The sequence below is a fragment of the Penaeus vannamei genome, chromosome 17, assembly GCF_042767895.1.
Source record: "Penaeus vannamei isolate JL-2024 chromosome 17, ASM4276789v1, whole genome shotgun sequence".
NCBI classification, from domain to species: domain Eukaryota; kingdom Metazoa; phylum Arthropoda; class Malacostraca; order Decapoda; family Penaeidae; genus Penaeus; species Penaeus vannamei.
Genome location: NC_091565.1, coordinates 6,973,898 through 6,981,632, shown reverse-complemented (window position 1 = coordinate 6,981,632; position 7,735 = coordinate 6,973,898). Strand labels below are relative to the sequence as shown.

General features: G+C 49.7%; 1 protein-coding gene across 5 annotated transcripts in view; it reads right to left on the bottom strand.

The window, feature by feature from the left end:
- The window catches only part of LOC113824009 (uncharacterized), a 1,204,662-nt gene that overhangs the window by 10,033 nt on the left and 1,186,894 nt on the right, over positions 1 to 7,735 (bottom strand). The window lies entirely within an intron of this gene.

Sequence of the window (7,735 nt, the reverse complement as noted above, 5' to 3'; positions counted from 1 at the left end):
TCAATTTACCTAACGAGGCGGTTATACCAGCTAATAAAGTATACTGCACAGGGTCGAGTTTACGTGGTTGAGCAATTTAACAAACACTAAGTATAGCCGTCTTAAATAAAAGTCATATAAAATGTGGTATCAGCTGTTTTTCCCCCAACACAATTACCAAAATATCTCGCAGACGACACCCAAGAAAATATTACGCCAGTCTCCCAAACAAGATTGCAGACACTAAGTGATCTAACGACTCCCAGATCATTTTCCACACACACAAAAAAATAATAATAATAGAAATAAAAATAATAATAATAAAATAAAAAAATAAAAAAATAAAAAAATCAGCCACATTACCCAAACCGCCATTAATGTGACACAGAAAACCGCAATTTGTGCAGCGATTCTTCTCGAAATGAAAACAAGTTCAGAACACGTCACTCACTCTCCCAAGTCTTCCGGCAACGCTAATCAAAACATTAAAGTGCTCTCTTAAATAACAACAGCTGACAGCATGAAATATGTGAACACGAAGCTATTTCTGCGATTTCGTTAGTTGGCGCCATTTTCCGGCCCCTTCCTTTGTCCATATTTTTTCTTGATTTTCCTTTTTCCTTTCTTTCGTTCTTCCCATTCTTCGCTGGTGATTCAATTTCCTGATTCTGATACCCCCTCTCTCTTGGGCGTTACTCCTCGTCCTTCTTTTTCTTTCCCCTTCTCATTTTTCCTTTTGTTTTTCTTTCTTTCTCATTTTTTCTATCTTACTCCTTTTCTCTTTCTTCTTCTTCTTCCCCATTCTTTTTTCTTCTTCTCCCTCTTCTCCCCCTCCCTTATCGCCTTCCATGCCATCCTGTCGTTACGGCATTTCCTTCTTCCTTATCCCAACCTCAATATCCACTTCTTCCTCCCCTTATCGTTTCTTGGCTCACCCGTTTATCGCGTCTCTCCCTCTCTCCCCCTTTCCCTATCGCTTCGCTCTCCCTCCCCCCTCCCCCTCCACTCCTCCTCCTCCTCCACTCCTCCCCCTTCCCCTCCTCCTCCTCCACTCCTCCCCCTCCTCCTCCCCCTCCCCTGGCCACGATACTCGCGTCCTTCCAACCTCTAATCCTTATCTCTTATCTCTGCGCGGCGCCCGGGGTATCGCACAACTCTTGCTTATCTCTCGCCCGTTAATAGCTTTCGCAAATATTGTGGGGCGGGGGTAGGGGGGGGAGGGGGGCACGTAGGGGTATAGGCAAAAGGTGGGGGGGGGGGCGGGGGGCGTAAAGGCACGACCACTGGGTATCTTAGAAGCTTCAATCACGGGCTTTGGCACTGGGTGATAGGAGGTCTCAAGAGGCCATTTCTGAAGTCCATTTAAGTCTAAAGGCCATTTCTGAAGTCCCTGAAGTCCAAAGGCCACTTCCGAAGGCTCGTACAGAAGGGGTTGAAGGAGAGGGAAGAGGTAAGCGAGCCTAAGGCAAGCGAGGTAAGGTGGGGACGATGCCCACAGCGCCAAGACGAGTGTCCACCGCCCCATGGGTAAGGGCAGGGCAGGGAGGGGCGAGGGAGCACGTTTATCTCGTTAGCGACGTCGTGTTCTTGTTTTCTTTGCTGATCTCCGGAGAGCAGAGCACCTCCTCCTCCTCCTCCTCCTCTTCTTCTTCTTCTTCTTCTTCTTCTTCTTCTTCTTCTTCTTCTTCTTCTTCTTCTTCTTCTTCTTCTTCTTCTTCTCCTCCTTTCTCTCCTCCGTCTTTCTCCCATCGCCTCCCCTCACTCTTCCCTTGTCCCTCTACACCGCTCACCCTCCCTATTCTTTTACTTCATTATTCAAATAATAACTCAAACGCACACTTGTTTGATCCTAACCATCTCTCCCCTCTTCCCTTCCTCTCCCCTTCCCCTTCTTCCATCCCTCCAATTCTCCTTCCCCTTCTTCCTTTCTCCTTCTCCTTCCCTTCCCCCTTTCCTTTCCCCCTCCATCTTCCCCTCCTATCATCACTCCTATTCCTCCTTCCCCTTCTTCCCCCTCCATCTCCCCCCTTCCCCCCCTCGCCTCCCCCTCCCCACCCACCCACCCAACACCACTCAACCAAGAACCGGAAATAACTTTTCCCCTTAATTCCTTCGTCATTTTTTTTTTTTTTCTTCTTAAGTTTCCCATCAGCGCGATCACGTAGGAGCCTCTGAAACCCCTGAAACATGCAATGGGGTTCTCGGCGGTAACCCTAAGATAACCGTCACGTGACCTCTGCATTTGCTTATTATTGTGCGGCTTCTCTGCAATCACGTTTACTCTCACACGATCGCCGCTTTTGGCTACGGAGTTAGGAGTTCATTACGTCTCATTCTTATTCTTGTTCTCTATCTCGTTCTCTCTATTTCTCTCTGTTTCTCTGTTTCTCTGTTTCTCTGTTTCTCTCTCTCTCTCTCTCTCTCTCTCTCTCTCTCTCTCTCTCTCTCTCTCTCTCTCTCTCTCTCTCTCTCTCTCTCTCTCTCTCTCTCTATTTATCTACCTACCAATCTATCTATCTATATGCCTGTTTGTCTGTCCGTCTATATCTCTATTCTTCTTCCCTTCTACCAATTGAAAAATAAATAAAATAAACAAAAACAGCGTGAACACGAAATGCCCCCAACGAAATCTTCTCCTGACGAGCACACGAGACCGAGGATCGAAACGTCATTAGCCGTGAGAGCTCATGGCGGAACGCGCGCAGGACTGTCATCCGCTGAAACCAGAAACCTGTCATGACATCTAAGTTACGTGGACGAGTAGCTGCCTCGGGGGCGCTTCAGACAGGTGTTCTCGAGGCGGGGAAAGAGAGACATTATTATCCCTCCCCCCCCCCCTGTCCCTTCCTCCTCTTCTCTCTCTCTCTCTCTTTCCTCCTTCTCCTTATCTGTTCCTCCCTCCATCCACAAACTACTAGCTCTTCTTTCTTTCTTTCTTTTTCCTCTCTCCCTCTCATCTTACTCCTCTCCTCGCCTCGCCTCGCCTCCCCTTCCCCCCCTGAAAAAGCGCACCGAAAAATAAACATGTATAAAATGAAAAACAAACGGAGAAGCGAAGGAAAACAACGAAAAGCTAAAAAATAAAAAAAAAGATAATCAATAAAATCTTAAAGCTAAAATATAAAAATAAAGAGGAAAACACGTATCGCAAAGAAAAAACAAACAAAGGTAAGGCATAAAAAAATAAAAAATAAAGAAGAATCTAAGACCTCACTCCCTCCCCCTTCCCCTCCTACCCACCCCCAACTCACCTTAAGGATCGCAGCTCCCACGTGAGGCGTTCGTGGGAAACCCCCAGGTGACCTTTCGGGCAGGACCTCTTAATGACCACGGGAACTACCGCTCTGACCTTTGACACGAGAGCGAAGACCTTTTTTTAAGCTTTTGACTTCCAGGATGATCCATTAATGAAGCGAGAGAGAGAGAGAGAGAGAGAGAGAGAGAGAGAGAGAGAGAGAGAGAGAGAGAGAGAGAGAGAGAGAGAGAGAGAGAGAGAGAGAGAGAGAGAAAGAGAGAAAGAGAAAGAGAAAGAGAGAAAGAGAGAAAGAGAGCGAGAGAAAGAAAGAGAGAGAGAGAGAGAGAGAGAGAGAGAGAGAGAGAGAGAGAGAGAGAGAGAGAGAGAGAGAGAGAGAGAGAGAGGGAGGGAGTAACGAAGGTAAGGCAGGAGGGAAGGAATAAAAGTAGTGAAAGAAGGGAAGAAATGAGGTAGGGAAAGGTGAAGATGAGGTAGTGTAGGGGGGGAGGGGGAGGGGGGGGCGGGGATGGGGAAAGGCATCGGTTCTCACGGAAGTTGTAGCGGCGGCGGCGGCGGCGGCGGCGACACGGCGGTTTGAGCGCATCGCCGTCGGACACCTGCTTGACAATACCCCCTCCCCCCTCCCCCCTACCCCCCTCCCCTAAGCACCTACCCACCCACCCGAAAAAAAACTCGAAGAAGACAAACCACCAAATCACATTCTCAAATAATAAATAAAGAAAGAAGAAAAAGAAGGACAAACCACCAAATTAAATTAAATTAAATCAAATTCTTATGAAAGAAACAAAGAAGAAAAAGGAGAAAAAGCACTCCCTTAACGTGTCTCGACAATCCCTCCTCATCGCCATCCCATCCTGCCCAATCCATGTGAATCACTGACAATCTATCACCCCTCAAAAAAAAAAATCACACTTCCGTCTCTATCCCTTTTTTTTTTTTTTTTTCCTTCGCCGCGAGAGGATGCTGTCGAGACACGCCGGCCGGCCTAATACCCCTACCCCTAACACCATCCGCCTACTCTATACCCCCTCCTCCCCTTCTCCCATTATCATCCCCTCCTCCTCCCCTTTTCCAATTATTACCCCCTCCCTCTTTTTCCCCTCTCCCACTATCACCCCCTCCCTTACCCTTCCTCTCCAACTATCAGCCCTCCCTCTTCCTCCCCCTCTACAACTATCTACCCCTCCCTCTCCCTCCCCCTTCCCCTCTCCCAATATCACCCCCTCCTCTTCCTCCCCTCCCCCTCCATCACCCCCCTCCCTCCCTCTCCTTCCCGGTTCCAAGTAACGCGCCGCCGAATCACCGCACCGGCCGATAAATCACACCGGGAGATGGCATTACCCTGTGTAAATCTTAATCTTGCGTTTTGCGGGGTGAGGCGGGTGTCAGGGTCTCTCTCTCTCTCTCTCTCTCTCTCTCTCTCTCTCTCTCTCTCTCTCTCTCTCTCTCTCTCTCTCTCTCTCTCTCTCTCTCTCTCTCTCTCTTCTCTTTCTCTTTCTCTTTCTCTCTCTCTCTTACACGCAAGCAAGCGAGCGCAGGAAGGGGGCAGGCAGGGGGGGGGGGCAGGGGGGCGCAGGCTGTTTGTTGAAGAGGGAGACGGATGGATAAAAGAAGGACAAGGTAATAAGGGCGGGTGTGGGCGGAGATGTGTGATATAGCGTCTTTTGTTTTTGTTTTTTTCTTTAAATTCCACGACTAATAAAACGAAATGGACAGGGTGATGGGTCGTCAACGTTGGGGAAATTACCCACACGCACGCACGCACACGAACACCCACACGCACACGCACACGCATACACACACACTTGTCATCACATCATCATTCGTCACACATCTATGCAGCATATTCTCTGTATGCGCAACAGAAGAGGATAAAAAAGCGAAGCAGGCAAAAAGGATAAGCAGAACAGAGCACGTCAGTTAACCTCGGCCATTCCACACTTCACAGACCGACCCGTGACTGGTAATGATAACGCCTCTGCTCAAGTGACATGACTAATTCATAGCCAGTCCCTTTCCCTGGCTTGGTGCCCCTTCTGCCCTCCTTCCTTCTGTCTTGTCTGTCTCCCTCCCCTCCCTCCCTCTCCTTCCCTCTCTGTATGTCTCCTTCCCCTCCCTCCCCCCTTCTCTCTCTATTTCTATCTCTTTCTCTCTTTCTGTCTCTCTCTCTCTCTCTCTCTCTACCTATCCCTCTTCCTCCCTTCTCTCCTTCCTCTCTTCCTCCCTCTCTCCCCCTCCTTCCCTCTCTCCCCCTCCTTCTCTCCTTCTCCCCCTCCTTCCCTCCCTTGTGCCCCCCCCCCCCCCCCCCCAGCACCTCTCGTTTCCATACCGCTTACCTGTAATTCGCAACCCCCAATCTGGTTCAAGAATGGACATTATTCCTTGATATAACTAGTATGCAAAAACTGCCGCGCTAAGACCTTTGATTAAGAGACGCACCCCCCCTCACCGCAACTGCCCGCCCCCAAGCATGGCTATAACTCCAGCCAATCCCCCTCACTCCAACCCCCTTCCCCCTTCCTCTTCCCCCCTCTTCACTCCCTTCCCCTATCCTCTTTGCTCCCCCTTCCCCTTCCCAACCCTGTCGACCTCCTTGGGAACTTAACGAAGAGGAAGTTGCAAGGTCAGGCTCCTTCCCCCCCTCCTCCTTTCCCCTTTCCACCCTCTTCCGAGGCCCCCCCCCCCCGTGCTACCTCCACCCAAACCTCATAAGAGAAGAAGGGATAGTAACTAACAAAAGAAAAAATCAAATACATGATATTTTCAATTATCTTTTTTTTCATATATTTACTATAATCATTATTATTATTTTTCTTCATTTTATTATTTTTTTTGGGGGGAGGGGGGTGGCAGAAGTAACCGAGAAATAATTTATTTGGGACGCTACGTTCGGTTCCGCTAAGAGTGGGTGTTGGTGTCGATTGGGTCATTGTCGCATGAAAAAGTGCACGGCTGCAGTTCTCGGTGCGGCGCGGAGGGAGGGAGACGCCTTACTTCCGTGGCCGTCTGAGGGGCTGGCGTGCCTTTCGTTACGCCAATATAGGTTCCAATTCCGCACATAAAGCAAGACTCCGGAACCCACTGCCTCCTCCCGACCACGGACCCCGAGGCACCACCACGAACCCTTCAAAACACACGCGTCCCCGACTGTAATATCGCACAATCAAGGAATGACATTATGAACGCTCTCATAGTCATGTGACTTTCCACTCGGCGACTAATCAACAAAATGCCTCGCGCGCCACTCGACGAGGTCAATAGGACGCGCCAGACGAGTCCGCCCGCGACATTTTTGTGCGGTAGATCGCAGGAGGCGCGCTGGCTGGCGAGGCTGATTGCCTAAGTCACCCCTCACCCACCGTGCTCTTTAAAGCCCTCCCTCCTGGCTCTGATAATGGCCGTGCAGGTGGCGCTGGCGACAGGTAAGAGCTTACGACAGTGATTCACGTTTCACAGCGCGGAACTAACGCCAAAGGCACTGGGGAAGAGGGCCGGGTGGAGGCGGGGATACCTTTGCAGTTGCGAGCAGAGAGGCAGCGCGCGTGGGGGACACACGCACGCAACCCGGCCTCGCGCACGCCAGTCGCGGCTCGTGTCCAAAATCATGTTCTCGTTACTAACCTTTTTCTAAGGCTGATCTCGCTGATTTGCCCGCACTTCTCCCTTCCGCCTGCGTTCGCCCTCTCTAATTCCGACGCACTTTTTCGCATGACAACAGTTTTTGAGAGCTGGGCAGCGCGGTCCTTTTTAAAACTTGCTCACACTTTTGTTACGCGCGCAACTAGATATTGCCTCGCAAATAAATAAAATATTTCACCGCCGCTGTGAACCGCATCGTATCAGGTTTACACACAAAATCCCTACTTCTAAAACCAACACAACAAGTTATAATAATAATAATTACTATTACAACCCAGCCGCAACTAACACCGACAATTAACATATAATTGTGCCCGCGCTCTCTCAAAAAAAGGAGGGTTGCCATGCATGAATTTAATGACGGGCGCCGGCAGCCACTGAAGCCATTACCCGCGCACTGAACCTTCAATTAGCTCTTCGCATTAGACCTAGATGGGGCCAAACGCGGCTAATACGATCCGGCATTAAGACAATGGATATCGGAACATCGGATATAATTGGGTTTAATCACATCTCTCCATCACGGTTAACCTCCCGTCGGAACCAACATGGCCTCCGCCGCTAGTTTGGGGAGGGGAGGGGGGGCTCTCTCTCTCCTCCCCAAACTTTGGCTGCATAAAACTAACGTATTATAAATGGGGTTACCAAAAACACTTACCCATCCTTAAAATCTACGTGTTTCCATCCCGGAAAACTGCAATACGTTGCTAAGCAACAAGAGGAGAGACAAAAACCTGAAATCTAAAAAAACAAATCACACTTCCCCACCTCCACCCACCCGCCAGTCAAAAAGGCCCCCACCAAACGCAGCGAACCACCTGGCGAGGCTACTGCGCCCTCCAAGTTCTCCGCAGGGTGTCC